Source organism: Papio anubis, chromosome 2 (genome assembly GCF_008728515.1).
Source record: "Papio anubis isolate 15944 chromosome 2, Panubis1.0, whole genome shotgun sequence".
NCBI lineage: Eukaryota > Metazoa > Chordata > Mammalia > Primates > Cercopithecidae > Papio > Papio anubis.
In genome coordinates, this window is record NC_044977.1 from 36,818,789 (window position 1) to 36,837,447 (window position 18,659).

General features: G+C 37.4%; 1 non-coding gene across 1 annotated transcript; it reads right to left on the bottom strand.

Moving 5' to 3' along the window:
• Positions 1–10,501: 10,501 nt before the first annotated feature.
• On the bottom strand, positions 10,502–10,613 carry LOC116273885. Its single transcript, XR_004182389.1, has one exon. It is a non-coding gene; the product is annotated as a U5 spliceosomal RNA (small nuclear RNA).
• Positions 10,614–18,659: the final 8,046 nt, after the last annotated feature.

Below are 18,659 nucleotides of genomic sequence, written 5' to 3' on the forward strand. Positions count from 1 at the left end.
GTATGCTAAATTCAAGGTAATGACTGAGCTGCATTTCTTTCTGGAAACTCTAGGGGAGAATGTTGTCCTCACTCCCTGGCTTTTGCCTCCTTGCTGCACCTTCAAGACCGGCGATGTTGCCTATCTCTGGTCTTTCTTCCTTTGTCACATTTTTCTCTGACTGCATCCAGAAAAAAATTTTCTACTTTTAGAGTTGCATGTAATTACATCAGGCCTACCAGAATAACCCAGGGGGGTTTGAACCATAATCACATCTGCAAAATCTCTTTTGCCATCTAAGGTAACATATTTATGAATTCTAGGATATGGGACATGCACATCTTTGGAGAGTCATTGTTCTGCCTACCACATATGGCACTAGGGAAACTGGGTTATTATAGAGAGTATTAAATGACATATGCTACAGGCCTTCTGAATGTCCCATTGTGTACATCCCTTAAGGAAGATGTGAATTTTTCAGAGAGCTCTCCCACTCGGCATATCTTGTTAAATTTCCCTACATCTGTAAATGAACCAGTTAGACTAAATGGTCACTAGATACTCTTCTAGCTTCAAAGGCTGGGGTCCCCTAAGTCTGCATAGACAAAACTTCATGCACTGTTCCATGACAAATTTTGATGATTCAGATTTCAAGGCAAATTAAAGACACACAAAAAGCAAAATAGGAAAAGAACAGGAAAAGTACTATTTAGATTACATGGATGACCCAGTCTTATGTTCTATGTACCGGCCAGTCCCTACATGCGGTACTGTGTTCCTTTGGCACTGCCACTTTTTAAAGCAACTGCTGACACACTGGAGTGAGCCTACAGGATAGCAGTCAGGATTTTATTACCATCTCTTTGATTTGAGATATAGTGGAAGAAGCAACAAAAGTTAACTGAGAGAACTGAAATTGGAAAATAGAATAAAGAAGGGGATGTGATATCTGTCTTTAAATAATTGTGCTTATTGAAGAAAAGTGAATTTTATTCTGTGATGCTCTAGAGAGCCAAGGTTGGATCAGTGGGTGGAAAGCACAAGAAGTTTTAATACAAGATGAAACTTTCAAATCATAAGACTTGGAGCAAAATGAAAGCAGCTGTTGGTGGGGGCAGCCACAAATTAGACCATGTATGATTAGACCGTGTGATGCTGGGCTAGATATGCTGGAGAAGCAATTCCTCCACTGGTGCAAGCTTTATCTAATAGTCTTAAAGGTACTCCCCTACCTCCAAATTGCTAGAAATTTTATGAATCTGATTACTATAGAGACATTATTTCCATTTCAATAAAAAGTAGATTAAGAAGATAATTATGTAAGATGTTTGATTGACATTATACATAAGAAAGCCATCTCTACTAAGCAAGGGTAGACAGATTTGGAAATACGCCAAGTTCCTGGAAGAAAGAGTTGGCATTACATCATTCTTAAGGAGGTGGACTACAGCCACAGAAGCTCCACTACAGGGGTCCTCATGAAATTCCCTTTGAAGAAAAAAAAAAAAAAAAGAAAGCTCAAATACTTTTTAAAAAAAAAAAAAAAAAAAAAAGGTGGGGGGAATCTACTGGCATAGGGTGATAATCAGACAAAAAGTAGAAAATTGGAAATGAAAGAAATGTAAAATATTTCCCCATAGTTCAGAGCTTTATTTACTAGATGGGTAGTTTTTAACTTGTATATATTTCTAAATATATTTATGTCTTGTCATGCCATCCTTGGGTACAGCTTTCTGGCATGGCATGGTGGAGATGGAAAACATGAATTTTTAACATTTAACCTGTAACCATAATGTATTTCAAGAAACTCCACAGACATGTCTTGTGGAAGCCTGAGGCTTCCTGCAACTTAGATAAAAACTTGCTGCTCCAGAAAATACTGCCTTTAGCTAAGTTCATTTTAGCAATTCCTACGCGAATGGTAGCCAGTAACAACAAACTTTGGCAACTTTTTAAAATAAAAAGTTCACACACACACAAAAAAATTACAAACTGGCAGGAGGGGAAAATAAAACATTAAGCTTTTGGATAAATAAAGGACTCTAAGACATTGATTTAAAAAGGCTTACAACCCAATTTTTTGAAAAATTGGCAAAGACCACATATACAGGCAATTAATAAAAGGAAAACACAAATCACATTTAAATATGTGAAGATGACAAATCTTACCTTCCTTAAGCCTATCAAGTTGGCAAAATCAAAAAACGTGGTAACAGTATTGATGAATTTGTAGAAATAGACATCTTATATATTCTTATATATATATAAATATATATATATTTATATATATATCTGTTTTATTAAAGACTCTCTGATAATATTTCTCAAAATTACAAATAAATATTCTTTGATGAAGTAATCGTAATTTAGAGAATGTATCCTACAGATATACAAGCATATACAAAAAGACTTATGTATAAGGTTACTCACTGCACTTATTTATAATAACACAAGACTGTAAACAAACTAAACAGAGTTGCTAAATACATATGGAAATTCATATAATGAAATAATATGTAGCTTAAAAATCAGTGCAACAGCATTTCACCCACTGATATAAGATCTCTAGAAAATCTTTCAGATTAAAAAAATGAAATGCAAATCATTATGCAGAACATTCTATTTTTTATGTAAAATGTCTGAAATGATATGCATTCATGTTTGTTTTTATATGCACCAAGAAAAGTCAAAAGTATACACACAAATGAATAAAAATGAGTATTTATGATTCAGTAGATGGTGGCAGGGAGGGAGAGACAGTTATTTTATTGTATCACATTTTATACCACATGAATCCATTACCTTTTCAAAAATAAAATTTTAAAAATAATTAAATTGACAATTTCTGAGAAGCTGAGGAGATTCAATAACTATTTACTTTTTTAAAGTAGCCTGTTTCTTTAAAACAAAATAGGTTGAGTCCAATGAGAATAAGATTGTATTACAAATAATGAAAACAGAAATTCATGTTGGTGAATGAGAAATATATCATCCTCCCCAATTAATATGGATTAAGTGAGTAATTTTTAAATTCAATTCTGAACTTTCAGATAAGCATGAAAAAGGAAAAAAAAAATCAAGTTATATAATTCTTGTTATCTGATAAAACACAGGCTACCATTTTTTTCACAATGAATTAAAATTTAAATAACCTACTACATTTTCTAGAGATGGAAACAAAACCACAAGTTTTATAAAAGTTTAAGAAAGTTTTTATCTTTGAAATATGTAGCAATTTCAAGTCTACAGATTATGCAGAAGCACGAGTCATATAAAACAAATATTAGCGATTTGTACTTCCTAAAATGGGTCATTTTAAGTAGTAAAAATCGCTAATATTTATGTAATTCTCACCATAAGCTACGAAATGTTAAGTGTGTTTCCTAAATGTGTGTGTTACCAGCACAGCAAACATAAGAGCCAGTCACTTAATATCCCTTTATGCAAATGAGGAAACTGAGGCTTAACGGGTAACTTGATCAAATGTACACACCTTTTAAGTGAATAAGGTGAAGGCAAGCCCACAGGCAGCCTCCAGAGGCAAGGCTCCTAGCCACCACACAATGCTGACACTCATCCAGCAGTAAAAAAGTGGGTAGTCTATTTATTGCATCACTTAAGAATGTCTGCATTAGAAGAAACAGAGGTTAAGGTAATAAACTTTCTCATAAACCACTGTAAGCTTGGAATCTGTATTTTAATAAGTTCTCTGTATATTCTGAAATAGCTGGTATAAAGTCCAATGTCGAGAATGGTTGCCTTAGACTTCCTTCTAGAACATATCACTCAACTGGAGTTCTGAAAGGAGCCAAACTGCAGTCACTTCAAGGACACATTGTCACAAGAGCCTGGTGTGCTGCTATTTTCTGTTGTTGAGGAAAGAACGATCCATATGCTTTGGCTACCACACTCTCAGTTGGCAAGGTCAACATTCTATTTTTAAAAGTTTTGAAGGCTGACTTCATTCAGCTGGAGGGTCATCTCAACAACTGTTTTCCTCTGTTGACCTTGCACTGTGATAGATTTGTGCAGTATAGTGAAGACACAATCTTTGTCCTTGAGAAGGTAGAGAGTTGTCAACTTGGGCAGATGAGATTTACATACTTTGAAACAATTGAAGAACAACAAAAGACTGCATAATGAAGGGCCAGATTGTGTGGTATGGCTCAGTTAGTTATGAGAACTCAGGTAAGGAATATGATGAAGACCAGCGAGAGAAGGCTTTGCAAAGCTCAGTTAGCCCTGAATGTTAACAGAGGAAGAAGAAGATAACATTGAGGAAATAAAATAACTTCAGAAAATGCTGATAGATGAACATGGTATTTTCAGCAGTTTCAAGGAGTCAACAGAGTATTCATATTAGTTTATTCATGCATTATTTTATTCTTGTTTTGGTGGCCCACTACATGCATATACTCTGCTAAGAATCCAGAATACAAAGAGGCGTAAGATAGGGTCCTTATTGTCTGAAGATGAAGAGTTTACTTTTTGCTGCGATAGGATTTGTATATGTTGAGAACGGAGATGATGTTTATGGTAGAGGAATAATGGGAGCAAAGGCAGTAAAGCTCACAGAGTGGACAAGGAATGGTGATTGTGGATTAAAATGCAACAGGGATCTGATAAAAGAAACTGCAGAAATGAGACTGCATAGTGTTTTGTTTCATGTTGTGAGGAGTAACAAATACCATAATTCAACATTATTATGAATATTAAGAAATATAATGAGGGCAAAGGAGAGACAGTGAATGTCAGTTGAAATAATTTGGAAATAATCCTTTGGAGTGTGGAAATAATTAAAGGAACAATATAAAAGCAACATTCTTAAAGATTAAACTGGATAATGTAAATACAAAGAACAAAATACAGGATAGAGTGTAGCCTGGGAAGACGTCTAGGAGGCATCAGAAAGAGTCGGGACTAATGTAGCAAGGAGACTAAAGTTAACAGAATTGGGAAGAGATCCTCTAGGATGAATAATCTATGAGATTTGTGAGTGATCTGACAAACATTAAGAATTGAATTGCCTCAAATTCATTCCCAGGTACTCAAGTCTAGTTTTTATTCAACTTTCTGTGTAGGACAAAAATAAGGAAGTCTTTCTGGAAGTAAAATAGTGAGTTCAATCTTACACATCAAGGGCACATGCACACAGGGTGAGATTCCATCTTCAGTATGAGTATTTGTCTATATCTGTATTAATTACCTTATGAAAGCTGCATCTCACACTTGCACCTTGCACTTAGTTTTCCATTTTCTACATCTCATGGTTCACCAGACTACAATTTAATATTTAAAGATAAAGTAACATTGAAAGTGAAATTCTTTGTTTGTTTTTTAACATTCTAAACTACAATGAGTCAAATCCAGGAGGGAGGTTTAAGTGGGTTGGATGAAAAAATCTCCCGAAGTGATCACATCTAGAAGCATTTCTCAGGAAAGAGTAAAGACCTGATGGATGGTCCAACCCTCTGTGCAGGGTTTGAAATAAGAAGCACATGTTAACTATTTAAAGTGCCTGGGAATGTGATTCTTAATAACAAGACCAGGTGACTGCTAACAAGTCCAGGTGAGAAAAGTAAACAAGCTGTGAATCAAACCCAGTTTACCTATGAAATTAAGAACTTGCTCCCAAAGAACCAGACAGAAAATCCTAAATGGGTCAAAAGCAAAGCAGGAATTTTAGACACTTTGAGATTACCTCACAAAATAAAGGCTGATATCACAGTGAATTCCATTTTCTGAAGGCTACAGAAAGCACTATGGGCCAGAAAGTGCTGTTCCCTTCCCTTTCCAAACCAAGACCCACAGGAGCCGCTAGAAGTGAATGTAGAAAGTGAAACAAGTGGAAGAATAGCATTAATTTTCTGAATTAATGGAGAATATTCAAAATCCCCATGGGTCCCGGCAATCATTCCAGTTCTAACACTGAGACCAAGACAAAAGAACTTAAAGCTTAAGTCGGTGTAGTTTGGTCAGACAAAAGCTTCAGTGCAGATAGAAGCTTGGCTTCTTGTGCCCAGGCCACTGCCAGCCAGTCTGGGGTGAACTTTAAAACTTAAAAGAGCTATTATCTGAAAATGTGTCTGTTTCTTTATGTTTGTCCTTTCACTTGGGGCTTTGTTTTGTTTTCCTTTTACTTTTCTAATAAACTTCCCCTTGAAAATGTTCCACCTTGTGATTAGAAAGCTGGAGGGCACAGGCAGGGTGGTGGCAGCTGCCATCTCAGCTGGATAACATTCCCTCCCGTTCTTTTTCCCTAGCAGCTGATGAGGCTGAGGCTGAAACAGACAAGAGGTGAAACCCCTGGAGGAGAGACAGACAGCTGTGATCACTAGTTTTTTCCTGCCTGAGGTGTTCTCTCACTGTAAGGCAACAGTGCCTATTTAATGTGAGGTATAATACATATAATATTTTGTGTTAAAGACTATGAAACTGTGCAGTATCCACTGATAATTTCACTACTGATGAATTGAGCACTGCACAGTTTTAGTCTTTAACACAAAACAAGTATTGCTTTTGAACTTGTATTCAAATAATCTGCACCTAAAACAGAGATATTACATATAAACTACATATAAATGATATTCCTAGAATAATGTGTTCTAACATAACATTTTGCCTCAAGCAAATTGCATTCCAGCATATTTATTTCCAATTCCAAGTCCTGCTGGGAAGGAATATACATCCCTGGGCACTCTATAACCCCAGGTACAACGCATACAGAGAAAGCCCTGAAAGTAGTACTCAGTTTCTTCCATTCATCTGTTGCGCAGTGTTGTTATGTGCCTTTATGCAAGTTAGAAGTGACTAGATTTCAGTGTTAGCACCGGGATTATAGGTAAAGTTATTTCTGCATGTTGGTTGGATGGGGTTTTTGTTGTGCTAACTTTCCCCTGATCTCTATGCAAGTGTTGCCTGAGAAAAGGTGGTAGAATTAAGCCTCATAGTTTACAAAACACTTGGATTGTTTTTTTTGTTTGTTTGTTTTTTTTTTAATATCAAATATATTCACGTTCTATTTCATACTGCTGTGACTCTTCCATGCACTAAACTATTATTGACTTTGGAGGTAATGCGGGACATGGAAAAGATGGGGAAAATCCGAAGCAAATTGAAGATCTAGCCAATATCATTATGCGTGAAAGAGCAAATGCTAATGCCTTTTTTTAAGAGCAGAGTCTAATGCATGTCTTGACTATTTGCTCCACTGAGAAATTGAATATTGAGAAATCAATCTTGTAGCTTTACATGAGCTGAGGTTTATGGAACGGGACTGAGCCAAGCTGATATTGCCTGATTTATTTTGCATATAACCTTTTTAATCCTACAAATATGAAATGCAACAGTGAAAGTATTCACTGTTCAATAAAGACTTCTATTGCTTAGAGGAATAGTCAATAAACATCATATTCTTCCTGAGCCAAGATATTATCATTAAAGCCTCTTGAGACTCAGGCTGCCCACACAACCTTTTGGCATAGCTTCTTAAAATAATCACAAAATGCCCAATAAAAAAATTAAACTATATATCAATACAATCAATAAAAACACCATGTCACTGTATATGTCATTCCCTTGCTGGAGGAGGCGACATTAGCATGATTTTTTGGATGGTATAAATGGTAAAGGAGTTCAAGGAAGAATATAAGAACATGTCATCTGAAAATGAAATCAGCATCTTCATTGGGGCTCAGCAAGAGAAATGGGGTTTTGTGATACCACATGTATCCTTCTCAAGAGGGAATATTACAAAACACCAAAGGGCTTGACAATTATGAGGGGCAGCTCTGTTGTTCAGAAAACTATATAGATCCCTCCATAAAACGTGTAACTAACAATAAACATGACCCTTTTCTGGGAGCTTCACGTCTATAAGAGAGCCGGACAAACTCAAGGGACACCACATACCACATAGAGTGTTTCCTTGGCTTTCAGGATATGTGGCTATAATTAGAGGTAAGCCCAAGCATATACCAACCTATGCAGTGTAATTGTGACAATTACTGAAGAAACTATCATTAACTGAAAGTTTTTGTGAAGGCTATGTGTTCTAGGTAGAGTTTTGAATGAAAAGAACCATAGCTCACAATAAAGAGAACATGTCAGACTAGAGGAATTAAACATGTGGAAGGTCAAAGTCAAGGATGATAAATTCAGAGTTGGAGGACAGCTAATAGATGGGAGATGAAAACTAAAAGAGGTAAGAAGGAGAAATTAGTAGAGGGCCTGCCTGGAAGCTTAATTAAATTAATAAATCAAACTAATAACTCAAAATATTTGTTAATAATAAATTAAACTAATAACTCAAAATATTTGTTAAATAATTATCAAATACACATTATATTCTATCATGTTAACAAAAATCATTCTCATTTATTGAATCCATGTCATTTCTCAAGCAATGTTTAAATTTTTGTGTACATATTATCTGTTTTGACCATTTCAACACTGAAATAGTATTATTTTTATTTACAGAATAGCAAACTGCATTCACGGAAATTAAATAACTTCCTAAGGCATTTTGGTTTGATTAAAATAAACAATGAAGAAATGTAAAGCTATTACTAGAGAGTGAAAACAATTCAAAGACTCTAGAGAAAGATGCCCTGTTGTTACATTTGGCCTAGATCAGAGGAGCGCAAGAGGCTTGATAAAAGAAACTTCTAGTAGTTCAAACAAGAAGTGAATGTTGTGCACTGTACCTGGAAAGGCATGTTCTGAGAAACTGCAGGGCAAATACAGCAAGGGCATTGAACCACTAGTCTAAGTAACAGTTAAAGCTTATAAACTGGTCCATAACTCACCATACAGGATGTTTGCTCTAAAAATCCTATAGCATAATGGTTCAAGGCACAGGTTCAGAAGTAAGCTTTCCTAGACCTGAGTTTTATCTCTTCCCAATGCAAACTTTGACATCTTTGGCAAGTTATTGGGTTTCTCTAATTCTTAGTTTTCTCCTCGTAAAATATTTATTATCATTAATAGCCCTATCTCATGGTACTGTTATAAAAATTAAATTAGATCTTTCATGTAAAATGCAGAACACAGGGCTGATTCAGATAAAATGTATTGATAAATGTCAGATATTATTGATATACTATAAACTCAAATCCTCCTCTCCTTTCTATATATTAGTGCCTAGAGAAACACACTGTCCATTCTTCCCTCCCGCTCTAAATTCTGTGTCTTTCACAAGTTTTTGTATATGTAGCTACTCTGGTGTGCAAAAATAAAAAGTATACAAAATATTTTGTAAATCACAAGAAGAAAAAATGTACACCATGATCATGTGTGAGTACATGTGCACACATGTACACATGCACATACACATTTCAATAAAATATGATTAATGCCATAAGAATTGATATTCTATTCTAATCCATTCTCTTTTATTTCTTTCGTTTCAAAAATAATGGTTGTGACTCACCAAACTGACTTTATGACTCACCCATGGGTGTCAATCACAGTTTGAAAAATATTTCTAAATTTCTCCTTGGGTTAAGCAAGATTATTACAGAGTTGTGAATCTGCATCTTGTTGCCTAGCCACTCATAGATTTTTTTTAAAAAAAATTTTACTTAGGCATTATGCTATTATACTACTTTGAGGGGCATTATAAAAATCAGTCTCATGACAAGAAATAACTAGTGTTGTTGAAGATATGGAAAAAGGAAACCCTTGTACACTATTGGTGATAATGTAAATTGGTATAGCCATTATGGAAAACAATATGAAGTTGCTCAAAAAACTTAAACATACAGCTACCAGATGATCCAAGAGTTTCACTTCTGGGTATAGATCTAAAGGAATTAAGTTACTATTTTGAAGAGATATCTGCACATGCCCATGTTCATTGTAGCATTGTTCACAATAGACAAGATATAGGAATGATCTAAGTGTCCATCAATGAATGAACTTTTAAATATAGTATGACACAGTAAAATATTACTCAAACAGTTTCATCCATGCTGCCATTTGCAACAATGTGGATGAACCTGGAAAGAATTATGCTAAGTAAAATAACCCGAAAAGAGAAAGACAAACTATGACATCACTTATATGTGGAATAATAATATATTTTTAAAAAAAAGTTAAACTCACAGAAACAAAGTAAAATGATAGTTACTAACGGTTGGTGCATGGGGGAGATTAGGAGATGTTAGTCAAAGAGTACATACTTTCAGTTTCTGAGGATCTAATGTTTAATATAGTGGCTATAGTTAACACTACAGTTAACCATCAAACAACAGAAATTAGAACTCTGTAGGTTCACGTATACATGGAGTTTTTAAAACTGTTATTATTATATTTTTGAGACAGTCTCGCTCTGTTGACCAGGCTGGAGTGCAGTGGTGCGATCTTGGCTCACTGCAACCTCCACCTCCTGGGCTCAAGTGATTCTCCTCCCTCAGCCTCCTGAGGTGCCCACCACCACGCCCAGCTAGTTTTTTGTATTTTTAGTAGAGATGGGGTTTCATCATGTTGGACAGGCTGGTCTAATTTTTAACACTCATAATTTATCCTCATGAAACACGAGGCCTCAAAAATTGGATACTCATAACTGTTCCCCCCCACAGAAATCTTTAGTAAAAGGCAAAAGATTTATATGATCTGAAGAGAAACCAGAGTTATGCATGGATTTTTTAAAATAAATATACCAAAATTTTTTTGGGAAATTTACAACAATTTGAAAAAACCTGCAGGGTAACCATGGCCCCTGAGATAATAAGACCAATCCCTGCTCTTCTTCCTCCTCCTCAGCCTACTCAATGTGAAAACAATGAGGGTAAAGATCCTCATGATGATAACTTCCAGTTAGTGAATAAAAATATATATATATATATATAAAATATATTATCTTTCTTATGGTTTTCTTGATAATATTTCCTTTTCTCTGGTTTACTTTATGTAAGAACATGGTAAAATATTCTGATAAGAAAAATACATATAATAATACATATAAGAAAAGAGTACATATCAGAAAAAAATAAAATAAAATATGTGTGAACTGACTGTTCACGTTATCTGTAAATCTTCTGGTCAGCAGTAGCCTATTAGTAGTTAAATTGTGGGGGAGTCAAATGTTATATACAGATTTTTTTTTTCTTTTTTTTCTTTTTTTTTGGAGACAGAGTCTCGCTCTGTCGCCCAGGCTGGAGTGTAGTGGGGCGCGATCTCGGCTCACTGGAAGCTGCGCCTCCTGGGGTCACGCCATTTTCCTGCCTCAGCCTCCCGAGTAGCTGGGACTACAGGGGCCCGCCCTGTCTCTTTTTAGTAGAGACAGGGTTTCACCGTGTTAGCCAAGATGGTCTCCATTTCCGGACCTCGTGATCCATTCGCCTTGGCCTCCCAAAGTTCTGGGATTACAGGTGTGAGCCACCCCGCCCGACCTGTTATATACAGATTTTGATTTGTGAGTTCATCTAACCCCTAAGTTGCTCAGGAGTACACTGTACTGTGTTGTATACAGGTATATCTCACAGATATGCGGATTTGGATTCAGATTACAACAATAAAGAGTATATCATTTAAAATAAATCACATGAATTTTTCGATTTTGCAGTGTATATAGAAATTGTGTTTACACTATATTGTAGTTTATTAAGTGCGCAATATAATGTGTGAAATGAAAATGTATGTATATATCTTAATTAAAAAATGCTTTGTTGCTAAAAATGCTAATAATCATCTGAGCCTTCAGTGAGTCATAATCTTTGCTGGTGGAGGGTCTTACCTCAATGTTTGATGGCTGCTGACTGATCAGGGAAGTGGTTGCTGAAGGTTGAGGTGGCTTCAGCAATTTCTTAAAATAAATAATAATGAAGGTTGCCATAAAAATTGACTCTTCCTTTCACAAAATATTTCTCTGAAGCTTTCATGCTGTTTGGGAGCATTTTATCCACAGTAGAACTTCTTTCAACATTGAAGTTAGTTCTCTCAAAGCCTGCCACGGCTTGATCAACTAAGTTTATGCGATATCCTAAATCCTTTGTTGTCATTTCAACAATGTTCACAGCATCTTCACCCAGGAGTAAATTCCATCTCAAGAAACCACTTTCTCTGCTGATCCACATGAAGCAACTCCTCATTTGCTAAAGTTTTATCATAAGGTGATTATCATTAATTCAGTCACATCATCAGATTCTACTTCCAATGCCAGTTCTCTTGCTCTTTCCACCACATCTGCAGAGACTTCCTCCACTGAAGTCTTGAACCCCTCAAAGCCATCCATGAAAATTAAAATCAACTTCTTTCAAACTTGTTTATGTTCATATTTTGACCTCCTTCAATGAGTCATGAATGTTCTTTATGATATCTAGAATAGTGAATCCTTTTCAGATCCATCAGAGGAATCATTATCTATGACAGTTATAGCCTTACCAACTTTATTACCTAAATAATAGGGCTTGCAAGTTGAAATTACTCCTTGATTCTCAGACTGCAGAATAGATGTTGCATTAGCAGGGATAAAAACAACATTAATCTCCTTGTGCATCTCTCTCAGAGCTCTTAGATGACAACGTGAATTCTTGATGAGCAATAATATTTAAAAAGAAATATTTTTGTCTGAGCAGTAGATCTAAATAGTGGGCTTAAGGTATTCAGTAAACCACGCTACAAATAGATTTGCTGTCATCCAGGCTTTGTTGTTCTATTTACAAAGCATAGGCAGAGTAGACTTGGCATAATTCTTAAGGGTCCTAGGATTTTCAGAATGGTAAATGAATATTGGGTTCCACTGAATGTCACCAGCTGCATTAGCCCCTAACAAGAGAGTCAGCCTGTCCTTTGAAGCTTTGAAAACAGGCTTGACTTCTCCTCTATAGCTATAGAAGTCTTAGATGGCATTTTCTTTCAATATAAGGCCATGTCATCTTCACTGAAAATCTTGTTGTTTAGTGTAGCCACCTTCATCAGTTATCTTAGCTGGATCTTCTACATAACTTGCAGCAGCTTCTACATCAGAACTTGTTCCTTCCCTTGTAGTTTTCTTAAACCTCATAAACCAACCTTTACTACCTTCAAACTTTCCTTCTATAACTCCCTCGCCTCTTTCAGCCTTCGCAGAATTGAAGAGAGTTAGGGAATTGCTCTGGATTAGACTTTGATTTAAGGAAGGGCTATGGCTGGTCTGAGTTTCTATGAGGACCTCTAATATTCTCATATCTGTCAGAAGGCTGTTCTGCTTTCTTATAATGTGTGTGTTCACTGGAGTAGAACTTTTAATTTACTTCAAGAACTTTTCCTTTGTATTTACAACTTGCTATTTGGCATAAGAGGTCTAGCTTTTCATCTGCCTTGGCTTTCAAGATACCTTCCTTACAAAGCCTAGTCCTTTCTAGATTTTGATTTAAGAACATTTGAGACATGTGAGTTTTCTTTTCACTTGAACACTCAGAGGCCATTGTGGGGTTATTAATTGACCTAATTTCAATATTGTTGTGTCTCAGGAAATGGAGAGGTCTGAGAAGGAGCGGAATGGGGAAAGGCCAGTTGGTAGAGCAGTCAAAACACACACAACATTTGTCAATTAAGTTCACCATCTTATATGGCTGGGGTTCACGACATCCCAAAACAATTTTGATAGTAACATCAAAAATCACAAAGATCAAAGATCAATGATCACAGATCACCTTAACACATATAATGATAATAAAAAATTTTGAAATATTGTAAGAATTGCCAAAATGTGACACACAGACATGAAGCAAGCACATGCTATTGGAAAAATGGTGCCAATAAAGTTGCTCAATGCAGGGTTGTCACAAACCAATTTGTAATAGAAGTGCAATATCTGCATAGCAAAATAAAGTGACGTGCAATAAAATGAGGTATGCCTGTATAAGAAAAAACTTCCAAAACAAGACGTAAGAAATCCAAGCTGTAAACAATTTTCAATGCATTGAACTACCCCCAAATTAGAAACACCATAAAGTTAAAAATAAACTGTAGACTTTTAGAACTTTTTTCCAATTGTGCATAACTACAGAAGATCAATTAGTAGACTACATAAATAAATCATACAAATCACTAAGAAAGAGGTAAACAAATCCAGTTAAAAATGAGTAAATGTTATAATCAGGGGCTTTTGGAAAGAGGACGCTCAAGTTTTGTTGTTGCTGTTGTTTGTGGTGGTGGTGGTGGTGGAGACGAGGTCTCACTATGTTGTCCAGGCTAGGCTTGAACTCATGAGCTCAAGCAATTCTCTCACCTCAGCCTCCCAAAATGCTGGGATTACAGGTGTGAGCCACTGCACCAGGCCTAAAATGTTTACTAAACATAAAAAGATGACCAAACGTAATTGTACTTGAAGAAACACAAAGTAAAATATTGAGATATTTACACACAGACTAGAAAATAATTTATAAGTCTAACAATACCAAATGTTGATGAGAATGTAAAGAAGAAAATACAACATATTGCAGACAGGTCTTGTTTTAACCACATGTGATAACAGTTTGACAATCTGACAAGATGTTAAACTATCATGTAGCTACATCTTATAGATTGGAGAAACGTGCTTCTGGATATAGCTGCATAGGTAGAGTAACACTCTCAGTGTGCACACAGAAACATGTAGATCATGTTCCATTTGACATTGCTTATTTTAGCAGAAAATTTTGACAGACCTAAATGTCCATCAGAGAGGGAGTGGATAAATCAGTTGTGGCATATGCATACAGTGGAATCCTGTGCAATGGTTAAGTGAAGTACAGCAAAATGTATCAACATAGAAAAAAATAAAAACAAGTTGCTGAATGATTTGAAGGTGGTTTTTTCAGTTTGCGAGGACTGCCATAACAAAATACAATGGATTGAATGGTTTAAACAACAGAAATTTATTTTCTCATAGTTCCGTGTGCTAGAAGTACAAGGTCAATGTGTGATAGAGTTTGACTCTGTTTTCCCCCAAATCTCATCTTGTACCTCCCATGATTTCCACGTGTTGTGGGAGGGACCTGGTGAAAGATGATTGAATCATGGGGGTGGGTCTTTCCCCTGCTTTTCTCATGATAGTGAATGAGTCTCCTGAGATCTGATGGCTTTAAAAACAGCACTTTCCCTGCACAATACTTTTTTTTTTTTTTCTTGGCTGCTGCCATCCACATAACATACGACTTGCTCCTTCTTGCCTTCTGCCATGATTGTGAGGCCTCCCCAGCCATGTGGAACTGTAGGCCTAACAAACCTGTTCCATTTGTAAATTGTCCAGTGTTGAGTAGGTCTTTATCAGCAGTGTGAAAACAGACTACTACAGTAAATTGGTAGCAGTAGAGTGGGGCACTGCTGAAAAGATGTCCAAAAATGTGGAAGCAACTTTGAAACTGGGTAACAGGCAGAAATTAGAACAGTTTGGAGGGCTCAGAAGAAAAGAGAAAATGTGGGAAACTTTTGAACTCCCTAGAGACTTGTTGAGTGACTTTCACCAAACTGCTGACAATGATATGGACAATGAAAAGCAGGCTGAGGTGGTCTCAGATGGAGATGAGGAACTTCTTGGGAACTGGAGCAAAGGTAACTCTTGTTATGTTTCAGCAAAGAGACTGGCAGCATTTTTCCCCTGCCCTAGAGATTTGTGAACCTTTTAACTCAAGAGAGATGATTTAGGGTAACTGGTGGAAGAAATTTCTAAGCAGCAAAGCATACAAGAGGTGACTTGGGTGCTGTTAAAGTCATTCAGTTTCATAAGGGAAACAGCATAAAAGTTTGGAAAATTTGCAGCCTGACAATGCAATAGAAAAGGAAATCCATTTTCTGAGGAGAAATTTAAGCCGGCTGCAGGAATTTACATAAGTAATGAGGAGCGGAATGTTAATCACCAAGACACTGGAGAGAGTGTTTCCAGGGCATGTCAGGGACCTTTGCAGCAGCATCTCCACAGAACCGGGGGCCTAGCAGGAAAAAGTGGTTTTGTTGCCCAGGCCCAGTGTCCCCATGCTGTGTGCAGCCTAGGGACTTGGTGCCCTGTGTCCCAGCCACTCCAGCAGTGGGTAAAAGGGGCCAATGTAGAACTTGGACTGTGGCTTCAGAGGGTGCAAGCCTCAAGCCTTGGCAGCTTCCACATGGTGTTGAGCCTGCAAGTGCACAGAAGTTAAGAACTGAGGTTTGAGACCCTCTGTCCAGATTTCAGAGGCTGTATGGAAACACCTGGATGCCCAGGCAGAAGTTTACTGCAGGGGCAGGTCCTCAAGGAGAACCCCTGCTAGGGCAATGCAGAAGGGAAATGTGGGGTTGGAGCCCCCACCCCAACACAGTCCTTACTGGGGCACCTCCTAGTGGAGTTGTGAGAAGAGGGTCACCCTTCTCCAGACCCCAGAATGGTAGATCCATTGACAGCTTGCACCTTGTGCCTGAAAAAGTCATAAACACTCAAAGCCAGTCTGTGAAGGCAGCCGGGAGGGAGGTTGTACCCTGTCAAGCCACAGGGGCAGAGCTGCCCAAGACTATTGAAACCTACTTCTTGCATCAGTGTGACCTGGATGTGAGACATGAAGTCAAAGGAGATCATTTTGAAACTTTAAGATTTGACTGCCCCTCTGGATTTTGGACTTGCATGGGGCCCATGGCCCCTTTGTTTTGGCCAATTTCTGCCATTTGGAATGACTGTATTCACTCAATGCCTGTACCCCCATTGTATCTAGGAAGTAACTAACTTGCTTTTGATTTTCAAGCTCACAGGTGGAAGGGACTTTCTTTGTCTCTGATGAGACTTTGGACTGTGGACTTTTGAGTTAATGCTGAAATGAGTTGAGACTTTGGGGGACTGTTGGAAAAGCATGATTAGTTTTGAAATGTGAAGATATGAGATTTGGGAGCCTCCAGGGGCAGAATGATACAGTTCGGCTCTGTGTCCTCACCCAAATCTCATCTTGTACCTCCCATAATTCCCACATGTTGTGGGAGGGAGCTGGTGGGAGATGACTGAATCATGGGGGTCTTTCCTGTGCTGTTCTCATGATAATGAATGGTTCTCACAAGATCTTATGGTTTTATAAATGGGAGTTTCCTTTCACAAGCTGCTTTTTTTTTTTTTTTTTTTTTTTTTTTTCCGCCTGCTGTCATCCAGGTAACATGTGACTTGCTTCTCCTTGCCTTCTGCTATGATTGTGAGGCCTCCCAGCCATGTGGAACTGTAAGTCCATAAACCTCTTTCTTTAGTAAATTGCCCAGTGTTGGGTATGTCTTTATCAGCAGCATGAAAACTGAGTGATACAATGTGTTGCAGGTTTGGTTTTTGTTTAGGACTTTCTCCTTGGCTGGCAGAAGACAGCCCTGCCGCCTTGATGTATCCGCACATGGTCTTTCCACTGTATGTTTACATCCTTGGTGTCTCTTTCTGTGTCCAAATTTCCTTTCCTTTCCTTTGATTTTTTAGAGGCAAAGTCTCACTCTGTCACCTACGCTGGAGTGCAGTGGCAGGATCACAGCTCCCTGTAACTTAGAACACCTGGGCTCAAGCAATCCTCTTGCCTCAGCCTCCTGAGGTGCTGGGACTACAGGTGCATGCCACTACCCCTGGCTAATTTTTCAATTTTTTTGTAGAGACAGGGTCTCTCTGTGTTGCCCATGCTAGTCTTGAACTTGTGTTCTCAAGCAATTCTCCTGCCTCAACCTTCCAAAGTGATGACATTACAGGCGGGAGCCACTGCACTCTACTTTCCTTGGCTTATAAGGACACCAGTCAGGTTAGATTAGGGCCTAACCTAACAGCCTCGTTTCAGTTTAATCACTTTTTTAAAGACTCTATCTGGAAATACTCACATTCTGAGATATGAGAGGTTCCTACTACAGCATATACAATTCTGGGGGTGAGGAGACACAATTCAGGTAACAGTTAAAAATGATTTTTTGGTTTTATTTTGAGATGGAATCTGCTCTGTCACCCAGGCTGAAGTGCAGTGGCATGATCTTGGCTCACTGCAACCTCTGCCTCCCATGTTCAAGTGATTCTCCTGACTCAGCCTCCTGAGGAGCTGTTATTACAGGCGCGTGCCACCACACCCAAAAATAACTTTTTGTATTTTTAGTAGAGATGGGGTTTCACTGTGTTAGTCAGGATGGTCTCTATCTCCTGACCTCGTGATCCACCCGCCTCGGCCTCCCAAAGTGTTGGCATTACAGCCTTGAGCCACCATGCCCAGCCACTTTTGTAAAATTTTAAAAAACAAGGAGCTCAAGTACAGATTGTTTACCAGTAAAAGCACTTTACCAGTAGTAAAAGTTTACAATGACAATTATGTCTCAGGGTGGAGGAAAAGAAATGTCCTTGCAATCTTTTATTTCTTCAAAGTAAAATATCTGAGGCTAATGTGACAAAATATTAAGATAAGTAAAACCAAACAAAACCTACAGCTGCATTTGTAATAATCTTCCTTCATTTTGGTATTTTTAAAATTTTTCATTAGGAAACTGACAGTGACCAGTGAGATCCTCATACGAAAACAGTAAAGCTGTGATTGAGGACAGAAAGGAAAATGTTTAGACTCCTCACTGGCTTTCTAGATTCATTTCCTCAGTCCCCAAGTACAACCCCAGACATAAATAAAGCAAATTTACTTCAAGGATTAAAAGGAAGTATTATATTATCTCAGGAATTACTTGCAGCACTCCTCGATTTTTCTCAGATCCTAAATCCCCATTTTACACTTTGTATGAGAAATAAAAACATGCTCATC